Consider the following 23,035-nt stretch of genomic DNA (forward strand, 5'->3'; position numbering starts at 1 on the left):
GGGGCTGGAGGGCTGGATTAAACTATTTAACGGCTCGCTCAGGTTGACTTTACATATGGGGTCAGTTAAAAGCTGTGCAGTCCTGTGGCAAGGTGCCAGGTTTGTGTTTCATTTTAAAGTGAAACTTTTTAAAGAGGCTTATGAATGTTGGGGGAGGGTTTTCTTTTTTGGCTTTGTTTTAAACCCAAGATTTGGCCCCAATGTTAAAGGCATTGCCCCGTGAGGAGGGAAATGTTGCTTGGCTTTGCTGCACAGGTACAAACCCCGTTTCCCACCCCTACCCACACTGCGGCTTCGGGCTCCCTCTGCTGACCCTTGACTCAGGGGGCCCCAGGGGGGATCCTCAGGGGTGGGGGGGTCCTCCAAGGCTTCGTTAAACCTGATTTCAGCCCAGCTGAGGATACACAGGTGTGCCAAGGGTCCCAGGGCGCAGCTTGCCACCGCTGGCACACTGGGCACAGGCATCCCCACCCAGGCAAGAGTCTCATGCAATTACCCTCCCATCCATCTATCCCCTGGCTGAGGTCCCTAAGGGCTGGTGACTCTGAGGTGTGGGGCACCACTGTGTGTGGGGCATTCGCTTCATCCCAACTGTCTTTATCCTGTGGCTGAAAGCAAGCGCTGGACACTCAGTGGCTGGAAGTCAGCCCTTGCTCTGTGAATATGGAGCTGCTGTGGGGACAGGCCGTTGGACTCGGGTCCCCTTTCTCTGCTCTTGCCCCTGACAGGAGCCAGCAGCGACTGCCTTTCTGTCCCCTGAAGCGCCTCTCTTTGCCTTGCCAGGCTGCACAAATACACAATACACAAATTCCTGGAATACACAAATTCCTGCAAGTGCCCTCTGCTTTGCAAGGCACAAATTAAGAAATAAGTAAAACACCGCCTGCCTGTTCCAGTGATCACAACAGCATCCACAGAGCACGGACTTTTCTCCGTGTTCACAAATACTAATAAAAAAACCCTCTTTCATATTTGCCCAGGAGGCAAGCTGGAGCTCATTATAGCTGCATGCTCTATGGGAGCTTTAAAAGTGGTGAGTATGAGATACCTGGTAAAACTTTAACAAGATATAATTAAATCTGAGTTGCCTATTTTCTGAAAAACATTTTGAATTATTTGCCAGTTTTGGCCCTGGGATTAGGTTGTAATACAGAATGCTGAGAGTTTTGAGAAAATTCAGAGGTGAAAATACAAACCAGCTTGACACAGACTAATAGGGAAAAAAAAAAAAAAAGGCTATCTTAAATGCTGATGGCAGGCCAACACCAGTATTTAGAAATTAAGTCCTAAATCTGACCTGTGGGCTAGCAGCAGCTTGTGATGAGTGCTGCGGGGGGCGAGGGGCAGCTCCAGGGTCCCTGCGGGGTCCTGGCTCTCTGCGAGCTTTCCAGGTGGCCTCTCTGGGCTGTCTCTGTTGGCACCACCCCAGCGGTGGTACACGCCGGGCAGGGGAGCTCAAGGAGGGCTGCTCTGCCCACTTCACCCCAAACCTCCCAATGGATTGGACGAGTGGCGAGAAAAATAAGAAAACTGATGACACCACTGTGGAAGGATTAAGACTTCTGTCGATGCCCAGCTTGGCCATGCAGCTACAGCCCCGCTTTTGAAGGAGCTGAGGCCCTGCTCCACTGGCTGTACCTCCCTCCACGGCTTGCAGGCACGCAGGTCCCACAGACTCCCGTGCGTTTGAGGAGGATGAGGATCTTAGGTCTTGCAAAACTGACCAGGAAAACAATTTAGAGCACCCCTGAAACGTATCATGAGCCCATCTATGGCTGGTTGATGGATGTGAGTACCGAGATGAAAGCTAACTCATTCCGTGGGAGACGTAGGCTATAGCAGATGCAAGGCTATAAAAGATGCGAGCAGGTCACTCCAGCGCCTGAGGAGGGACAGCGCTGCCGAGGGCCCAGCACACCTGCGTGCCGTCAGGCCTCGGCTGGGAAGTGCCCTGAATCCCCATCACGCGTTTCCTTTCACTTCCACCGCTAATTGGCACTTTTTACCCATTTTTGCATGTGGAGTGTGTTAGTACAGGATAGGGTTATTATCAAATTAATTAGGAGCTCCCTCCAATTATTCCTGCTGTGCCTGATGGGCTCTCCCCGCTCCCCCCGACGGGCTGATTGGCTACTATAAACTCTCCGGCTTTAAACGACTGAGCGGTGCCATGGGCTCATTAACAGCGCTGCCTCGCCACGCTCCCCCGCCCCGTCACCTCCCTGTCGGTGCCAGCAGTGCCGCTGCCCGTTTGTCTCCCTGGTGCCGGTGAAGCACCCGGGACCCAGCGAGCCCTGGAGCCTGACGGGAGTTCAGATGCTGCTCCAAGAGGTGACGACGGCTGCCCCGGCTTGGTCCTGGGGAGCTCGGGGATGGCACCAGCCAGTGAGTGACCCTTCTCCTTGCATACGCAAGCACGGGTCTTCAGGGTGGTCCCGCACCCTGGCAGGGCAGGGGTGGTTGAGCAGCGTGGCTTTAGCTGGGGGATGCGACAGGAGGGGGTGGCAGGGTCCAAGCAGAGTGGAGAGGTTTATCCCAGCACCAGCATTGCCGCCAGTGAGGGCGAAGCTGCAGTACCTGGTGTCAGGAGCAGCCAGCTGAGGCTCTCAGACAGGGGACAGGGATTTATATACTGGATCTTGCAACGTACAAAACCACAACAGCAGCTAAAGCCAACCAGGGTGCCGAGATCTGCTTAATTGAGAAATAAGCACATAGTTGTGGGTCAGTGACTACACAGCTGATTGGCTGAGGCTATTTTATTTTGGAATAATTTACAGTTGTTAAATGGATTTGGAAAAGCCTTAATAGCGGTTATTAAACTATTGACTTAGCCTGACGTGTTTAGTGTAGTAATCTGTGTTTGTATTTGTCGCCGTGATGAGGCTGCCGGAGCCGGGAAAGGTGCTGGAGCCCTGTCAGCCCCAGGCAGGGAGCTGTGCAGCCGGCGGGGCCGCAGTGCCGGGTGGGCAGCGCTCCTCCTGCGAGCCGGGGAGGACATCAGCAAAGCGCTTCAGATTTTATCTGGGTCAGAAATGATGCTTTGCTTCCCTATAGTTACAAATTCATTATGTGCATCTCCATCATCATCTACTGAACCTAATCTAATGTCAAAAAACGCTCCCGTACAAAGAGTGGCTTTTTTGCACCTGTGTAGAAGCAGACTCATTTTTAACTCATCTTCGCAATGAATAACTTCAAGTGCAGTACTTGTCGAGTGGCCTTCTGGCCAGCAGTTCAAAATGCTACGCATTCATTTATACCACGGTGCAGGATATGTTAGCTAAGGACTACAGAGCACATGTTTTACAATGCATAGAGGAAATCCCTGCAAATGAACTAAATATCTCCAATTCATCGCGTCTGCTGTCGGCAGGTGATTTACAGAGCAATTCATATTTTCTTTTTATTGTTTTCTTTTGCGTGATGGTTAAAAAGGCAGTGGACAGATACTTAAGACAAATCCCCCCTTTTTTTTTTTTCCTTTGTTTAACCCCTAAAATGTGCACAGTACTCAACGTTGGTCTTGCCTGAAACGCCGTTCTGTGGGCTGGCAGCTGGGTGTTTAGTACAGAGGGTTTGCTAGGAGCAGTGGAGCTCTTGGATGTTTTACAAAAAGCTTGTTTCTCCAAAATGTCAGTTGATGACTGAACTCCAATAGACGTTAACTAGGAAGAAGGAATGCTAAGCAGTCAGATTAAAAACAAAAAATAAATAAAAAATGCATTTTCCCCTCTAGACTTTCACTCCCTCTCATCTCAGGCAATATTATTGTTTCATTAGTTGCCCAGTTAGCCAGAACCCCTTCCGGGAGAGACAGGACCTACATTTCGAAAGGAAAACAAACAAATAAACAAACCATCGTGCAGAACCTCTCATCTATCCCTGCTAGTTTTCAAAGAAAAAGAATTCAAGACTCCTTTAAAATATGATAAAAGGGCAGGGCAGGTCAGAGGCTCACGGACTGCCTTTGTAGGTCACCTTTGAGGGCTGCTGTGCTGCAGCCGAGCACTGCAATGTTTTTATTCCCCATCCTTTCTTAAGATCGCCACTTTGGAAACACACCTTCAGCGTGAACAACTTGCTGGACTGAAAGGGGATTTTTAGGCTGCAGTGGAGAAGAAAAAAACCACCTATTCAGTAACAATTACAGAAATGGTGTGAAGTCCATTGTCAGGAGCGCTGCTGTGAAGTGCCCGCATACAGCCATGTTTCCAGCTTCAGCAAACCCTGACCGGCAACAGGAAACTTGCCCTCGTGGCCCATTTACAGCCGGGACTGCCTATCAGCCTGGGCTGCCTGGCACACTCGTTGGCATGCCAGCAATCACGTTGCTGATTTTCCAGCCATTTCACAAGCCCAAGGTCAGGTCAAAAGGCTCCTTTTCTGGCAGCGTTCCCAAGTTTTCGTGTGTGCTTAGCAATGCAAAACCAAGTAACAGCAGCGACAAAGCTCGCCACATCCCGGTCTAGCTATTGCACCTAAGCAGTCACGTCTCGCTATGCGCTGGTGCTGCAGGAGCGTGCCTGCAACGCGCAGCCAGGTAAGAGTCGGGCACTTTCTGCAGTAGCTTCTGGAACATCAACATTTCTTGGGCTGCAAAAAAGTGGGGAAAATGTGTTTTGTGAGTCAGCAGCAAAAGTGTGCGTTTCCTCAGCCCAAGTCCCCTCTTCTTTTAATCATCTCCTGGTAGCTTGGATGAGAACTGAAACTGTGGGCTTTGGGAATAGTCCCAATAAAACTTTGTTTTATTTATTATTTTTTTAATGTGCCTGGACATTTTTTCTTCCTTTTGCCTTTTTACCAATGATCATTAGTATTTTTACTTTAAAAAGGCTATGTTCTCATTTAAATTATGCTACAATTGGTTTTTAGTCTTAGAGTTGAGAGATATTTCTGTATTTTATATTTATAATGTATATACATACACAAATACACTCTGTAGATATATACACAATACTGCAAGTGGGAGTTGCTGCTTTTCACACGTAGTTAGCTATTCGGTAGTAAAGAACAACATGACAGTTTTCTATCACGAAATGAAAAGCACACACAAATTTAGGGGCTCCACATATTTCAGAACTGTGTAATGTCATCGTATTTACCTCCAAGTACTCTGTGAAGTATCCTGTGTGAGGGCACTAATCTAGATAATTTACATAAGACTGTGGAAATTCAATTCCAGAAACGAACCTTTGCATCTCTAGGAACAGCTGGAGAGGCTCAGGTCTACTCATCCTGCTCAGAATGGACACGAGGAATTTGGATTAGATACAGATGGAGTGGGGATTTCGTTAATGACAGAAAGAGAGGCAAACATGTTGAGGCGTTAACTGCCTGAATACAAACGCATAATATCTGTGTACATATTTCTGACTTCAAACTATGAACACCATAAATACGCTATCATGCAAGAGGCAAAGCATATGCAAATGTAACAATATTCCAATACCTCTCCAGCAAAAAAGAGTTTTCATAACTCATTCATATCCCATTGAATAAACGCTAAGATTCACTGCTGGCTGTTAATTATCCTCTACAAAGACCTGGTTATTGTGTTCAATCTTAGTAAAGGCGCAGTTGTTATTGTAGTGTACATAGAGAGAATGGTACCTGAGGGAGCAGGGAGGAAATACGCTTGTGCAGAATTTTAACAAGGAGAGCTCTGTTGCACAGAAGGGATTCATAGGGTGGGATTTTGATATGTGCTTCAGGAAATTAAGCTTTTTCAAGACAAAAACCTTGCTGTGTCTCTCTGAATACATGATACCGCTCAGTATTTGAAAGGCGCCAGCCACTTAAAAATTGCTCGCTGTTAATAAAAGGAATTTCTAAGACTACTTTGACTGGAGGGATAGAAGGGAGGAACTGGTCTGTTTTTCCCCTGAAGTCTACAACCCCAAATTCATATCAAGGTAGGTGTATGCAGGAGCTCACAAGGCCCATTCATCTCCCTGGGATTTTTGAGGAGCACTTGGAGGCCGCTGGCCAAAGGCAGCAACCCGCTTCCCCCACAGCAGCACAGTGGAGGAACTGGGACCTTACGCGGGAGCTTTCCCTGCAGGTCCCAGTGCAACGGCACAGTAGGAGAGAGCCAGCTCGAATTGCCATCTGGGCTGGAAGCAATGCCAAGGCCACCGGGACTCATCAGACTTCAGAAAAAGAAGAGCTGGGAACAAAGGTGATTTATCCCAGGGAGCCACGTATTTTCTGCGCTGAACTGTTGGAAACACTGCAGCTGCTTGGCATTTCAGCGGGTCCAGGAAAGATCCGCTGAAGGTGTTATTTTAATGGGTGAGTTCTTTCCTACGTGTCCTCCACTACCTGAATGTCAGGCAGGAGGAGGCAAAGCCTTGTGGGTTGCTAAAGTCATTGCTTTTGGTATGAAGTGGGTTGGTGGCTCTAGGCTCACGTGGGAGGACTAGCCTTGCTCAGAGGTAGCACGGGCGGCTGCAAGGAAGTCAACCTCTCCCCCTGTTTCTTTTTCTCATTTCTACTCTATGCGTCTCTTCTCCTTGGTTGCACAGGGACAAGTAAAGAGCTCACACAGTTGTGCTGCTTGTTCCAAATGTACATGTTGAAAGGAGAGAACAAAGCATGTAGCTTCGGGTGGAAATACTGAGAACAGCAAGAAAACAGAATAAATCAAAGCTGAAGAAAAGCGAAGTAAAACTTCTATAAATACCAAGCATAGCTAGGGATGAAGGGAACAGAAAGAAGATATCGTAGGTCAGGAAAGTGAAGCAAGAACTTTAGGGTGGGATATAAGAAACCATGAGACATCACAGGATGATCCACTGTTGGTCCAGCTTACCGAGATGCTGGCTATGGCACAGGCCCGTTGAGGTGCCCTTCCCTGCAAGGCCAGTTGGATATGACTCTGGTAATCCTGCCATTGCCTGCTTGACTGGGCTTGAACAGAACGGGACACTCTTTTGCAGTCCCTAGTGGCTAATCCAGTATAGCAGTTAAGAAAGCAACACCAGAAGACACAGTTCACTTAGGAGATACTTGGATCCTTGCCTTGCATTGGAAAGGAAAGGCCTGTGTAGGCTTCCCCCAGAATCCCAAACTTGGTCTGACTGTAACAGTGAAATAGATTAATTTTACCTTCTGCTCATCTGTTAGCACTGCGTTCAGCATTAAATCCTCTCGGACCTTTGAGTAGATACTGGTTTTCTTTGCACCACTGTAGCTGAGAAGACTAGTATCCGTTCATGCTCAGAGACTCCCAACTTACAGCAGCTAGAAACAGTCATCAGCTAGAAACAGTTCATTAAAAAGAGTCTAGATAGTGTGATATATTGTTTCATTCGCTTCTTTTAAGTTCTTTGAGACCAAGCTGGGAGATGCCTGCTGCCGGATGGCCAGCAGGAGCTGTAGAGCATCTCTCCCATGGTGAGACCTGATATTGAAAACTGATGTTTGCTGCTCAAATGGTGTGTGTGTGAACAAGCAGGATCCCAATGCATTTCCACTATTCACAGCTTGGGAAGTGTTGCAAGACCATTTTGTCTGTAAGTCTTCTTGTTACCAGAATTATTTTTTGCATTTTGGCACACCCCTGGGTTAGAAGGGAAGACTGTAAATATTTTGGGGGTTTTAACAGTGTTACTACAAACTGTGTAGTATTCTAATAGCTGCTTGCAAAGTTCTTGTTTATTTGGGAGCGACTTGTATCACATCTGTATAACTTTTCATGTTTAATATTAAAACATCTTGAGAGGATTTTAAAGATTTTTTTTTTCCTCTGTTGATTTTTGTGATGAGTCAGAAAATAGTTTTGATGCCCCTTCTGCCTCTGATTTTCTTGACCCCCAGCTGTTGTCCTGCAGCTGTAACAGACATACACTGCACCTCCTGGGGTCTCACTGGCAGCACGAGGGGAAAATAGCCCTCAGCAAAATTCCGTGGGAGGCATGCTGTGCTCCATGTGTAAAGCTGGTGGATCAAAGATGTAAACTAGGAGTATGTGGGGGTTTTTTTTCAGTTCCTGCAGGGGGGTAAGACTTGCCTTAACTAGATTTACCTTCTAGAAACGCAGTGTCAGTGTGGAAGAACACTGGGTCTTCCCACTTCTTCAATGTCCGGATTGTATTTATCAGCCTTATAATAAAAGGGTACCAAAATGAATATGCAAAACGTTGCAAGGTGGAAGCGATTAGCTGGCCAGAATCTAAGGGATGTATTTGTATTCGTGTCTCAGAAGTGCAAGCATGATAATGTTCAGGTGCTCAGGCAGAGCAACAAAGCAGGCAGCCTGTCAGGGCTCCGACCCAAGGAGCGGTGACAGTTTGCTTTCCCTCCTCCCCTCCATTTTTTCCCTTCATTCAACCAAGCAGCATAACCATCTAGCGCTGCAGCATTTAAGTGCTATTTTGCACCAGATGCACGCAACACAGAGCACGGACTTTTCCGGTATATACGTTGCATCTTGTTATTACGACTCTCCTAATCTATTTCTAAGTGTGCTACTCCCAGTGAACGGCTGCCATTTTCTTAGGGCTCAGTTCATACCACGGTTAAACATTACACAGCAGATGAGTCCATTTGCTTGTGTAGCCTTCAGTTTTGGCCTGAACAGTGGCTTACATATGGTTAGTCTTCACACGCGAGGGAAAGAAACACCAAGGCAAATGTTGTCTGCAAGTCAGAGAGCTGTTGAGATGAGCTGGGATCTCTGAATGTTCAAGCAAATGTGCATCAAAATACAGAATACCTTATCACAGCAGTATTTGCGATCTTGCTTTTCACTTCTTGTGTTGCAACAGCAGAGGGTATTTGCTCAAGGGTGGTTGTTTCCTGGACGATATTGTGCCTTAACATGATTCAGGGCAGCACTGGCGGGAAGGAGCAAAGGAGCCCAGCTGGGACTGTCAGCTCTGAAGCGTTTGGGCCCCCACAGCAAAGCCTGGATCAGCCCAAAACACCTGGCTCCTCTCCTGGAGGAGACTCTGCACAATTGGAAGAAGAGCTAGAAGAAGGGGAAGCTGTATCCCTACCTGAAGAGTAGGGAAGGGCATCGAGGACACACCTGAAAAGAGAGAAGTCTAAGCAGGGCTGGCACACAAGGTAGGTGACCGCAGCTTCGGGCACCTGATACACCGCTGGTTTGTGCTGCGTAACAGAGCTCACTCGGCACATCAAGCATGGAAACAAACGCCTGTGGAAAATAAACGTGTGTCAAATGCACAGGTGATGGATGGAGCGAGTAATCTCACAAGATGTGTGAGAAAAACACGGAGATGAGATCAGCCACAGGGGAAGCAGACCAGAGACTGGGTAAAAGTGGAAAACAAACAAAGGGAGGGAGAGTTATCCCTCCTTTTTTGACAGTTTTTGGGACTAAAACAACTATCCAGTGTAAGCACTGAAGCAGAAACGTTTTTTTCTTCTTTGTGTGAAATAAATGAGAGTGTTTTTTATATCAAGACCCGCCACTATATCAAGACCTGCCACTAAAATGCGAGCCTGCTTCCTGGAATAGAAAAAGGAAACTCATACAGCAAGAAGGGGTTTAAAAAGTAGCAGGAGGAAGGACTTTATCCTTCTCCTATTCATCCTTAACCTTTTCCTGGGAACTACCTTTCCTGATGGAAGGATATGTCATGTAAATCATGCAAATTGTTTTTTTATATCATGATTTCACTTCAAACGTAAAAACAAATGTGCCGCTCCGGGCTCTTTCTGGGCTTCTTGGGCGAATGCATGTGCCTAAGGCATGTACCACTGCCTTACCTACCGCCCTGCAATGCTTGGCATTGCAAGAGCAGCCAGGGAGCAACAGGGCAGAACGGGAAGGGGCCGAGGGGGCACTGGGTGCCTGGGTTTGGAGCCCTGGTGGGAGGGGAACCAGTAATGCTATTTTCTATGTGACAGAGAAAAAATATTGGGACAGACCATTTCTGTGACGGCCAGATATGACGATAGCGAAAGCAGCAACTGTGACAGTGTGTCTGGACAAGGGAATGTTATGTCTTTGTTTTGGTTACTTTTAATACCTTCCTCTTATTAACAATGATCCTGCTGAATGCCCCTTCCTATATGCAAACAGGCTGCTTGACCCCAGGCATGCCAGCGTAGTCCGTCACATAGCCAGCAGCGTGCAAGGAGCCCAGCCCGGGGCCGTGTATGTGTGTGAATACCTCTGTGCCCCTGAGGAGCCTGGTTGTATCTCGTACGCCTACCCAGGCGAGTAAAGTGAAGGTTTGTATGGCCACCGGGTCAGGCTGCAGGGGCATTTTGATTTAATCACGTCTCATATATGGTAAGGGGTATCATTGTATTTTTCAGCTTTGCTTTTTCCAACAGTTTTAGATACCTCATGTGGGGAAAGTAGTATCTTTTAAAGAATACATTCTATATTTGGTAATGATTCGAGGCACGAACGTGTCTGAAGGAGAAAGGCTTTTCAAGCAGCATGCTGCTGGCTCAAAGGTTTCTCAACAAATTCTGCCGGGCTCTGCCTCTGAGCCGTGCTGCCCTCTCACCAGCCTGAGCCTTGAGGGATCAATTCGGGAACTGCTTGAGACTCTGCACGATATTCTTCAATGGCCCCTTTCTTCTCTGGCAGAAAGATACAGGGAAATGTCAGCGAGAATTAACAACTTAGATGGGCGTGTGGCAAGGCTTGAAAACCGTACAGAGATGATTGAGAGAGGAGCACTGTCCCACAAGGAAATAGTTACTAATACTGCGCAGGTGGACTTGGAAAAAATGGATTTGTTTTTTTTTTTAAGTACAGCACAACCTTAAAAAAAAAACCAAACAAAAAACAAAAGTGGAAAACCAGATCTAAATAATCTCCAGCCAGTATCTTGGCAATAGCACTAATTGACAAAATGTTGGGAATGGCTTCTATTAACATCCAGGCTGAAAAGCTCAAGTTGGCTATAACGCCCAGGGGCTGCAATGATACGCTTCCTACGCACAAGCGTGTGTAAAATGGTCCAAACCGGAGAGCGCGTGCCAGGTGGCGGCAGGCTCTGTGTGGGCTTTGCAGGATTCCCCACTCGGGAAGCACTTCCCCACTTCCCCAGCACTGGGGCGCTGAAGCGCCCAAAAGGACACTGAGTTGTTGATGAATTCAGAGCCTCTCCCACCATTAATGCCTTGAGTTGTTTTCCTTCTGCATAACTACAGATGCGTGGTGCAGGCACAACTTGGGCTGGTGCTGCTTGGGAGCTGCATTTGTAGCTGGCCTGCTGCTTCCCAGGACGTTAACTGATGCTGTGTGGCAGCAGTTTGCAAATTGTGAAGGCATGTGTATGTGGAAAATCTACAATGGGAAGGAAAAGCATTTTCCAAAGAAAAGAATGGAGCAGTAGCCAAATAATTAGGCTCTTACTCAAAACAGAGGACAAGGAAGAACGTTGTTCCATTTTTCTTCTTTGAGGTGAAAAGATGGCGAAAGGGAGGATGGATTGGGATCCAAAAAACGGGAGTTTAGTTCTTGGTTCTGCCATGACCTCTGGCAAGGCTCTCGATACTCCTGCACATCTCATTCGTGACTGTGAAACGGGGATAATCTCATCCATGATCAACAGAGATTTTATGAGGAGAACATCCTCAGCGGACTGAGTCCTCAGACAGGGAGGTAGAGCAGTATCAGAGGGAGTTCTGATTTCTGTAACGGGCACCGCTGAATTAGATAAGCAGCAAGCCAGGATTTCAAACAGTTTTGGAGTTGAACAGTGTTGGTATCCAACAAAGAGCAAATGTTTTGTATCGGGAGATAAGGATATCTTGTTTCTCACAGTGTAAACAAGAAAATATTTGTCTTTGTAGATTAGCTGCAGCAATGAAAATACTTCACATAGTCACTAGTTGGGAGTTCTTAGACTCTGTTAATACATCCCAAACAGTCCGGTACAGACCGGAACGGGGAGTGGAATTAAATACAAGATACTGGGCAGGTTGAGGCCTTTTCACTCAGGATACAGCAGGTTATGTTCTCTGTGAAGTCTCTTCTCCGCTTATAATCATCATACTGATGACCTGCATATCAAATGTGGACAAATGGTAGACAAACCAATGAGGAATGGGAGAAAGGAGCATTAGCTCACTGTCTTGTTGGCTGCCACTCGTTTTTGATGCGTGAGTGGCTGCCTCTCTGACCCTGTGAGAAATCGTTAACATACTTTAACTCCTATTAATTTCTATGTGACAAAAGCAATATCTAACTCACACTTTACACAGAAGCCAAATTGGGGCTTTTTATGCTGACTTTCACAAATAAGTTTCTTCTCCCCATGGAAAGCCCAGAGGCAGATTACAAAGTTTCACAGATGATTTGGAAACCCCTAAAATTTTTTTTCTGTGGCCTTAGAAACCCGCTTCCCAGCGTGCCTCCTTCATTGCCTGAAAATCATGGGAATAAGGAAGCATTTTCTGACTGCAGCCCTTCCAACTAGGAGCATTATCGTGACTTGCAGAACTGTGAGTGTCTGGGTCCCAGAAACTCCGAAATCAAGCGCGTGTTTAACTTCCAGTCCGCACAGAGTCGTACCGCCCTAGGGTCTTAACTCCTTAGGGAACAGTAAATAAGAATAAGGCAGCTTTTTCTCCCTCTGGCCTAGAATTAACTTGCAGATTTAATTGACCTGTTTTATTGCATATGTTTATGTTGAATTGTCCTACTACAGGAATTATCATTCATCCAGGAAATAAAATGGCTCCAATGACTAACTTGAGTGCCACATAAAAAAAGATAAGAATACTGCCAAATTTCTAAGGTTTTATGATACTATTCCTTTATACTGCTAAAATGAAAGTCAATTTGTTAAATATTTACTTATTCGACAAACATGCTGTTCTAACTTCCTCTCTATATCCTTAAGTAATGAATGACAGAGCACAAAAAGAAGGCTACTTGTCTAATTTATTTTAGATTAGTGCAGAAAAACAGGGACTGACAAGTATAACGTACTGAAGAGAATGGATATTTATTTTCCCATAAAATTGCAAAATGTAGTTAGTTTAGAAGACTGTAACTTGATTTTATTGCTCCAAGCCTTGGAGATTCTTATTACTGTGCCAGGTCATTATTATTCTCTTAGCAACAAAAGATTAAAAAAAATAAAAAGTTCATTAAAAATATCTCAGGCTAACCTCACACACGTGTAGCAGCAAGAACAGTAATAATCCCACAGACATCCATTTGTCACCCTGGGACAAGAATGGGCACTTCTGTTTTTCTTGGAGTTAACGTTTTTGGGAAGAAGAGGGGAATAGCAGAATTTGGCTGCTGAATTCTTTCATTATCTCTCCTTCCTTTGTGTGGGGTATGAAGGACTGTGAATCAGAGCACTGCTAGATATGGCTACAGGCATCCAAGGCAGCCTAGGTGCATTGATTGCCTCAGCACCTACGAGCAAGATTGCTGAGCTTGAGAGCCAAGTTTCCTTGCTACACATCACGAAGAAGAATAAAAAGTTCCTGGATGATATTTTTAGAGACGTGAACGTGCCTAGCAAAGGAGGGTCTGAAGTGTACAGTGCAGAAGAGAGGTATAGATGAAAGATGAGTTACTGTGACTAGGACATAAAAAGGCAGGCAGTCATCCAGAGGGGATTGCAAATGTTGGAGTACCAGAGTTTGTCCCCGGATGTGTGACTGATAGGTGATGAACACGCAACTCTGGCGTGAAGTAAACAAACCTTGTCAAACGCACCCCAGCTATGAACAGGGAGGAAACGTAACCGAGACAAGCACTATAGTGGGTAAGTGTCGTGAAGACGGTGTTTATTGGCATATTATGTAGCACCCGGTTTGGACCCCCTCTCGCTTTCAGTTTCCCTTTGGCATCCAAGCGAGATGCCAAAGATGCATGGCATTGGCATGCGTCTCCCGCAGACCAGCAGAGCCGAGGGCCCCGCACTACACCAGCAAGGGACAACAGTGCCGAGAAGCCCGACTTAACTCCTTCCTCCAGCTGCGTCTTCTGCATGGATACCGCACCTCTATCACAGAAAAATCAGAAAGGTCCATAGGCCTACGATGTGTATCCCTCACCAAACTTCTGAGAATGGTTAGACCCTTGGACATCAGTGATGTGACAGGTTAGAAAGTGGGATGAAAGGCTTTTTAACAGCACTGGCTCTTGCTAACTTAAACAAGACCAAAGTCCTGGCTGCCAGGGCATGAAGTTTTTCTCCAGTCTCCAGGGTTCGAGAACCTGAAGATGCTGTTTTCTCTTTGTCTAGTGTGCTGCACGTGGATCACTGAGACTCTGGTCAGAATATCCCATGGGGTCTTTGAGAATACATTCTGGCCCTTCCTTTCATCTTGGGTTTCAGCTCATCAGGTTTGTATGGAAAAAAAAAAAATCTTTTCTTCCCCAGAGTCAAAGGGCAAACATTGAGTATGTCATCTTCAGAGCTGGACAGCAATGGAATAGAAATAAAGCACAAACCAGTAGTCCCATGAGTTATGGATCTGACGGGGCTTGGTTCCCCTTGGGCGATCTCATTTGGATTCTCCTGGGTCTACATAACCAGAAGCTCTGACTGCAGCTTTTCCTGTAGGTGGGTATTCGTAACATCTTTCATCTTTGCAGCTTTCTTGGTGTTTAATAAGGGTTTAACTCAAGCTGCAGTGGGTCTCTCTTCTTTTACTTAGCAGCCTGTTTTCATGAAATGTATAGGAACGTAACATTTTTAGCCTTCTATTGCTCTGTCAGATGTGGTTAAAATTGGCTACTGTTTGTTCTTTTTCCCTCTCTTTCTCTTGCACAACATGCAAGTATGTACATGCACATATATGTGCACACATCTGCACACACACAGAGATTTATTATACATATAAAGAGATAACGATCTCAAAACCCTTCTAATTTCTGTAGGAATCCAGGCTAGGAAAAAAAAGTATTGTAATGCTTTTTTCTTTGGGAGAGGAAAAGGCAGATGAACTGATTTTTTTTTCCTACGCAGCAGACAGAATATTCAATTACCACTCTGTTTAAACATAACATGTGTTGCTGAAAATCTGGCTCTACTATTGTAAAGTAAAAGATGTAGTGGGATCCTTGTCCTGGAACTGCATGCTCGTGCTTATGCATGGCACGCATGCTTTGCCTCCAGTGCCTGAGTGGTCCTGCTGAGACTGGAGGAATGTGTAGGGAACGTAGGCTTGCTGTTGAGATCCTGTCTCCATTACATCTTTTGGAGTTTTGCCACGGAAAGGAAGGCATTTTACCCTTCATTTGTAAGTAATTAAGATGATAGTGGAGTTTCTGAGTTTTCCAACTTTGTGAAAACAAACTAATAGCAATGATCCACTTCAATAATTCAGATATTAATTGACACAAGAGAGAGAAACAATACATTAAAAATAATTAACTTTTGTTAATTAATTTTTAGAAATAGGAAGGACACCTGCAGCAAGTGCAGATGTTTGCAAGTGTCATTAGATTGGGAAGGCTGTGCAGTAATTCTGAAATGAAAGCAGGTCAAAAGGACCAAGAGTGATCTGCAGCACGGTCAGAGAAGTAGCGTGAACTATGTGATTGCTAGGGAGCTGCAAAAAAAGGTGATGAAAATGTGCATTTTTAAAAGATGCCTATAGAAGCCAGAGGTTAACTAGCAGTTAAAAAATGTCTATTGGTATTTTATGTCAGCACCATCAGTGTGTTAATTATTGTCATTTTGGAGCCTCAAATGTGCCTCTTTCAGACTTAAGCTGAAATAGATTGATGATTCTTTTATTGAGGCATTTCTTAGATAAATTTTAATTAGTATCTTTTTTCCCCTGAAAACAGTTTTTTCCATGACCAGAACTGGAATTTCAAATATCACTCAGCTTTCTCTTCCTTGGTGTTAGTGATGCAATTCCATTTGTCTGTGGTATTGCAGGAAGGTAAGGTGAACGTACCTGTTACCACGGTCTTGTCCAAATTCTAAATTTTGACTTCTCTGCAACGCAGACACAGAAAAACCTGAAATGAATCCTAGAACCTTCCACCTCCTCTTTCAAAGTTAGTAAGTAGAAAGGCACAAATGTAATTTGTTCTGTTGCTCTTAATGCTTATGTCTACTTTAATGAAATTATGCTTGTAGGAAAAACCACAAAGGCTTTATATGCCACCACAGACATGCCAGAACTCTGTTCAACAACTGGGGTTCCTCACAGGGAAGCAGGAGCAGATCAGGCACCTCGGGGGCATCCAAGCCAGCCAGTCTAGAGATGGCATGGGCTGCGTGCAGTCCCCTAGTGCCAGCTAAAACAAAATGCTGAGAACCACTGCGAGGTCAGGTCATTCCTGCATCAGACACCTCCCAGGGAAGGTTCTCCTGCCGTCCATGGCCCCCAGCCCTCTACTGGAAGTCGCTGCCCACAACTCCTCTTTCAAAGATCCCGTCGAAGATTGTTGTGGGGTTTTTTTAAGAAACAAAAAAAAACCTCCCTCACCTAAAGATACGTAATCTCCTTTGCATAAAAAATGGACACTCACTTGATCCCTCACTGTTCAGACCGCCCTAACCTCTGGCCGTCAGGCTGCTGGAATTGGGGCTGCTCACCAACAACCCTGAGACTTGCCAGAGAGCACGGGATGTGGTTTGGACTGTAGCCCCAGACTTCCTTCTCCCAGAGGGAGCCAGAGAGTCCTGCTTGCTCTTGCTCTGGGAATGGGAATTCAGACTGAGATTCCTAAAAAATGTCACTTCATCCCTCTAAAAATATTTCCTTTCAGAGTACATAACTCCTGCTATTAAGTTTTCAATTTTTCAGTAAACATATGTGCATGTATTTAATTTGCGAGTCTCTTTCATTTCCACAATGGCCTACTTTTCTATCAGTACTATGAAAAGTAACATGCCAAATTGGGGGACAGAATTACGCTAGACAAGAACTACATAACAACACACTTTTTTTTTTCTTTCAGGTGAATTTGTTTCCATTCCAATTTTGTGAAGGGCTATAGAAAAGGATCCTTAGATGCCGTATTACTGATTCTGCAAGTCATGGTTATGGACTTCTCCCTCTGAACAATTTTTCTAACCTTACCTAAAGGATCTATGATTTCTTTTCAATTATTTCTATAATTGTATCTGTTGTGATGACCTTGAAGGGTAGGAATTAAGCATAAACAAACAGGATAATGATGGGGCCCAAAGGCAGTAACTTTTAGGAAGCTTGAAAAAAGAGGTATGTATTTCTCATTTAAGTGAGGTGAAACAAAGAAGTTGTCTACAGTGATCTACCTGCTAAGGGGCAAGTTTTTCTATGTACCTATCTGCTTTTTCCTGCCACCTCCTCCAAATGGGAGAAAGGTTAGATGAATTTGTTTCCTCTTTGTAAGAAACAAATTTTGTTAATGAAAAAAGTTCTTACTTAGATGGAATAAGCTGCCAACTGAATAAAAACCACCCAAATTTTACAGAGAAGATATAACTAATATACTCTTTATTTGTATACACAACTAAAAACAAGACAATACAATTAATGGGAAAAAACCCTCTTGCAAGTACATTGAAATTCTTCTCCTGCCTTAGTCACATAGTTTAACACGAGAAAGAAAAAAACAGCAAAATTAGTTTTCTCTAACATGTTATTAAGGACAGAGCCTGTTTACCAGTCAAATACTAGATGTCCCCATGGAATTTGACAATCTGCAAAATACACAAAAATGTATCACCCAGGGAGAGTTGCAGCTGTAACAAACGAGGAAGAATTTCTGACTAAAAGGGAGCATGACTTATTTTGTCCTAATTGCTTAAAAAAAATTCATAAATACAATGACTAGGCCAGAAACAATGTTCCAGAGAACCGTCCTCACACATTGACACATGTAGAGCTTGGACAGACTTTCTGTTGGCCCCATTCTTTGAAGATCTGTCATCTGTGTTGGTGAAGAGTCACAACCTTGAGATTTGTGCGCAGACAAATAGTACTTTGCTATTTGGATAGACAAATTTGGGTAGTTAGGCTACTTATTCACAGGTTCTTCCTCTTACTGTGGCTAGGTTGCGTGTCTCAGACCTCCAGCCAAGCGCAGAAAGTGTCTGGAGCTGGTGTCTTCCTGCTGTGAATGCTGTACTGTCCATTAGTTTGCTAGGCCTTTCTTTATCCTGTCAACAGCTTCCACTGGACGTGCGCAGATCAGTGGAATCATGTCTCCCCCACTAACAGCTGGATCCAGGTACACAGACTTCTCTTTGACCTCTCTTTAATGGAGTTGTTTCAGGCAGAAACTAGTATTTTTAGAATTGCTTTCCCATTTAAAACAGGAAAATTGCTCTTCTAAAATCCAATTTCACTTTTAATAAATATTATTTGTCTTTTATATGGTTACACTTTGATACCATCACACTTGTGCAGCGGACTATACAAATGCCTTGATATTTCAGATGCTCTCGAATACCGTTTGTGCTCCTCTAGAGGCTGGAAATCCCAGGCTACTGACAGGCACTTTACACAAACATAGCCAAAAGCAAGTTCCTGTGCAGTCTAGCAAGCTTGACGCCCTGGATTAATCTACTTGCTGCTGCTGAAGGGAGCCCTACCTCTCCTCATATGGTCCCACTCATGGAGCCCTGTCCCCCACTGTGTCTAGTCTGACTCAATTTAGCTTGCAAAGTGGGGAGCAGTATTTTTGCAGGGTTTGTTTTCTGGCAGTTGTGTAAGTTGATTAAATTATGGCGAGGTCAATGAGCTATTAGGTTGGCTCAGCTTCTTCTGGTCAAACCACACCTACTGCTCAAGCCTGCTCCCGCCTTGCAAAATTTGTGCTCTCACAGCCACTCATCTCAGGATAGGGAGGTGCTTTCTGGGGGATGACGACACGATCCCAGCCAACACCTTTCTCTGACCACTGCTTCTTCCTTGCTGATTTTATGCCAGGCAAGGAATCATTTCTCTGTTGATTTCTAAGGGGATGGACTCAAGTCATGCAACGATCTCCAGCTACTATGTGCTGACTCAAGAAACCTCGCAAGTCAACCTGTCAGTCCTTCCTGCGGCCCTATGTAAAGATCTCCCAATATACTTGAGCAAATGGGCCCATACGTGATGCAGAAATTAAGAGTGCGATGTCTAGGACTAGTAGCTAGATTCTTTTTCCTGTTTGCCAAGACTTAAACAAATTGGAAAGGAAGGCCAAAATTCAGAATGAAGTTGAATTCTAGTAAGTTTAATAGGTCTGATTCAGAACCTTGTAATTATCTTGTTTTTTGTAGTACCAAGTAAATGTTTGGCACTTAGAAACCAAAACATATGGCCCTCCAGATTCTACTGAAATTTTAAACAGATGACTAAAGTAAAAGAAGGTACCTCAAATTCAAAAGGATACCTCCTCTGAATTGTTGGGTTTTGTGTACTAGTTACTTTTTCAGGCATGAGATTTACAGATAATTCTGCTTGTTGTCCCTTCTGTAAAGACTGCATTTTAAGGTAGCTTGTCGAATCGAATCCCTACTGATTCTTCAACGTCATTTTAAACCCAGCCTTTCAAACTAAAGTGACCTGAGTCTGAGTTTTCCCGGTGGTACAGAACACACCACAGCAGAACGTGTTCCTGCCCGTCTTGTCCAGTTGCATTCTAGGCTTCAGTATGGCGAAACCACCACTTTACAGAGGAACAGAGTAACACGGATGTGAAAACTGAACTGGACCACATACCAACGACCCTTAAATAATACGTTCCTTTAAATAAATGCAGGGTCACCAATAGAAGGGACTACTAAAGACAGAAACATAACTCAGAAGTTTCAAAGGAGCATGTAGACAGAAGAGACATTTCCAAGTATAGCCGGCAGTGTACTGGATGGAAGTTGTGTTAAGTGGTGCACTTCCTTCTGAACTTGTCCTGAACTGATATCCTCACAGAGACTGAGCTCCAAGATTTAAACCAATGAGATATGTTACAGTGGCCAAATTCAGCACTGAGCTTACAACTGAACTACAGGGTAGATGTTAGTTTTAGCATTCTTTCCAATTTGCATCTTATTTGATCTTTCAAAACCTTCCCTGAAGTTTCATCAGAAGCTGGTAGGCATCACTTCCTCTCCAGAACTCTACTGCTACTTACTGCAAAGGCTGCATCTCAGTTCTGAAATAGCTGCATTTTGGTATCTGATGGAGGTATTCTCATTATGTATAGACCAGTGTTGCTTTCTCTGTATCTACATAGCTCAGATTACAACACACCGTTTTCAGCAAATGGATAGAGAACTCATCCCAGGACCCGCAGCATCCCAAGCAGCCTAGAAGGCAACGGCTTAAAGAGGCAAGGCTCTTTAATAATAAACTGGTCATGGTTAGTTTATTCAGATCACATACTGATACAGTGCATCTGGTGGGTAATTTCAAGAAAGAGGAAACAATGGCTCCTCTAATTGGGCATGGAGCTCAACCTCTGTGAGGGTATCGGCACAGTGCTAACTCAGCAGAAAGACCACCACCTAACAGAACTTCTATCCAGTATGGATACAATAATCTCCCCAATACATTCAGGATTTTTCTAATTAATATCTTGATGCTAGTATATTGATAAGCAAAAAGCTACAAATAATGTCTTTTCTCATTTCCTTTTTTCCTTGAATTTTTTTTGCTTCTCATGTGTTCTTAATCTCCACTGGGAAGTGGTAAATAAAAACACTTTATTTTTATTACCAATCAGTTTCTTTGTAACATTTCTGACTGAGTCTCTTCTTTACGCCACTTTTTCATAATAGCATACCTTTTTTGCAACTTGCTTGTAATTTATCTTATTTTTTAAGTCTGTTAATATTCTATTATGTTTCACTGCTTTTTTATCTGAATGTAATATTACCATCACGGTGACCCTCTACTTTTAGGTACTTGACTAGAAAAAGTTGGTCCTCAACTAGCGTTGTGACGTCTATTTACATCCGAGTTTTATTGCACTGAAAAACTCCTTAATATATAAAACCAATCCCATTATTGATACTTCAAATCATGATGTCCTAAAGCATTGCAGTTATGTCCCAAGCCTGCAATCAGATCCATACAGGTAAACTACTCTATTGACACCACCTCATTGAAGTCATGGAGCTCTCAACGTACATCCAATTGTAGAAGAAAGACCCAACATTCACATTTAGTTTAAGTCCTAGACAACATAATCTTCCTAAAGCAAAATGCCATTGATAATGTTTGGCAACACCCTGCTAATTAGCAAGGGCCAGTTTTTTAATATCATTCCTACTTTCCCAGTGTATGAACAGGAATTATTTCTCTTACAGATCAATCTTTAAATGAACCGCTTCCTAGGTTATCGGAAATCCAAAGTCATCTGTAATAGTTCCGGTTCCCGGATTACAGGCTATCATCCATTTCATCAACAAGTTCTGATATTGCAAAACAAATTGCAGACTTATACCAGCTGTAGAAGACTTCTTTTAGATAGTAGTCTTGTGGATCATGTAATCTTACATTTTCATTTTTCTTCTATAATTTGCTTATGTATATATACTGACTTGTTTTTAGAGGTTGCGTATTCTAGCTTTTACTGGCTAAAAATTATTTCTGACATTATTATATTATTACATCAAAATAAATGTGATTTCTGTTCCTAGTTATAACTTTTGCTTCTCAGAGTGTTCTGTTATTACAATAACAATAATGAATTGCAAAAAAAGCTTCCTCACTTCTATCAATATGTTATTTAACTTGCCAACAGCTGATTCTAAAGTAGAATCACAAGAGACTATGTAAACAAATATAGACATTTTAAAAACAGAAGTGGGGTTTGGTTTTTTTACTACCCTGGAAAAAATGAATTGTGATGAACAGCTTTGGGATTAATTTAAAACTTACTACCAAAAGTCACCTGAAGGCACTCTCAACATACCGGCAAAAGTAAATGGGCTTACAATAAGACTACACATCATACAATAAGAGCAATCTTCCACTTAAAGGGAAGATACTGCAGTCTTCCTCCATCATAACTCCCTGATATTAAATTAACATTTTCTCAGTGCGTTTTTTCCTGTTCTGTAATAGTTTCTAGGCTAAGCCTGGGCAGTTACTGCAAGGTCATAGTGCTGGGCTGATTAAAAAGCACTGTTTATTCTCTGCTCAGAGAGGCTGTTGAAAATCTTGACTGTATTTCTGAGTTTCCTAGTTACTAACTTCTCCATGGGTTTACCTGGCTGGCCTGTGCCTTCAAATGCTCAGCACAACTATGGACATACGAGACTATGCTTGCTCTATCTCCTAGGTAATTCTCAGTGATAATTACATTAAATATTGTAACAGGAAAGTAGGTTTGAGTTCTTCACTCCAATGCTTTTCAGCCTCATTCACAGACTCCCTGGAATACCACATGAATGATTTTTTCTTGGTTACCTTTCATCAGGGGAGTTTACAAGCTAAGGGTCAAAATCACTGCCTCAGCCTACGCACTGTCCTGTCATTCTGCACGTGCATTTGGACGTGAGGAAAGGCCAAGCTAAAGTTGTTCCCCTTTACAGGAACCCTTCACAAGCTACACGGTGCAGCAGGGAAACAGGCCCCACTAATAATAATTTCTGTATCATCATATACTTATATAATGCTTTAAACGTATTTCCTGCCTTTAGCAACCTGAGAGCTCCCGGTTTCCTTTGGGTTGCATAACATGAGGGACAGAGCAGCAAAGTGATGCTGAGATCTTATTAATTCCCCTTAATATGACTAAAATAAAATCTGCTGGCATAAATACTCAGTTTGTGCTAAGGCTTGGCGCCCTAGCTCAGAGCGGAGCACGCCGTTACCGTTGACACTCCTGTGGAAGGATACGTCGCGTGAAAATCTTACTCACGGCCTTATCCTCGATGGGCTTTATTTTACAGAAGAGGCAAAGGAGCTTTTTAGATTTAGCCCGCCCGGGTCAGTCAGGTGCGAGCCCGCGACAGCCAGAAAGCTTATGCAACGGCCCGCGGGGTCGGCCATTGAGGTGTGGCTCCCGGGGCCGCGCCGCCGCCGGCCAAAGGCCGGCGCTGACCTGGATCCCCCGTCCCGCAGGAGGGGGCGGCCTGCCCTGCGGGCTCCGGCACCCGGCGGCGGCTCGGAGCAGCCGCCAGGCAGGGCCTGC

The sequence above is a fragment of the Aptenodytes patagonicus genome, chromosome 6, assembly GCF_965638725.1.
Source record: "Aptenodytes patagonicus chromosome 6, bAptPat1.pri.cur, whole genome shotgun sequence".
NCBI lineage: Eukaryota > Metazoa > Chordata > Aves > Sphenisciformes > Spheniscidae > Aptenodytes > Aptenodytes patagonicus.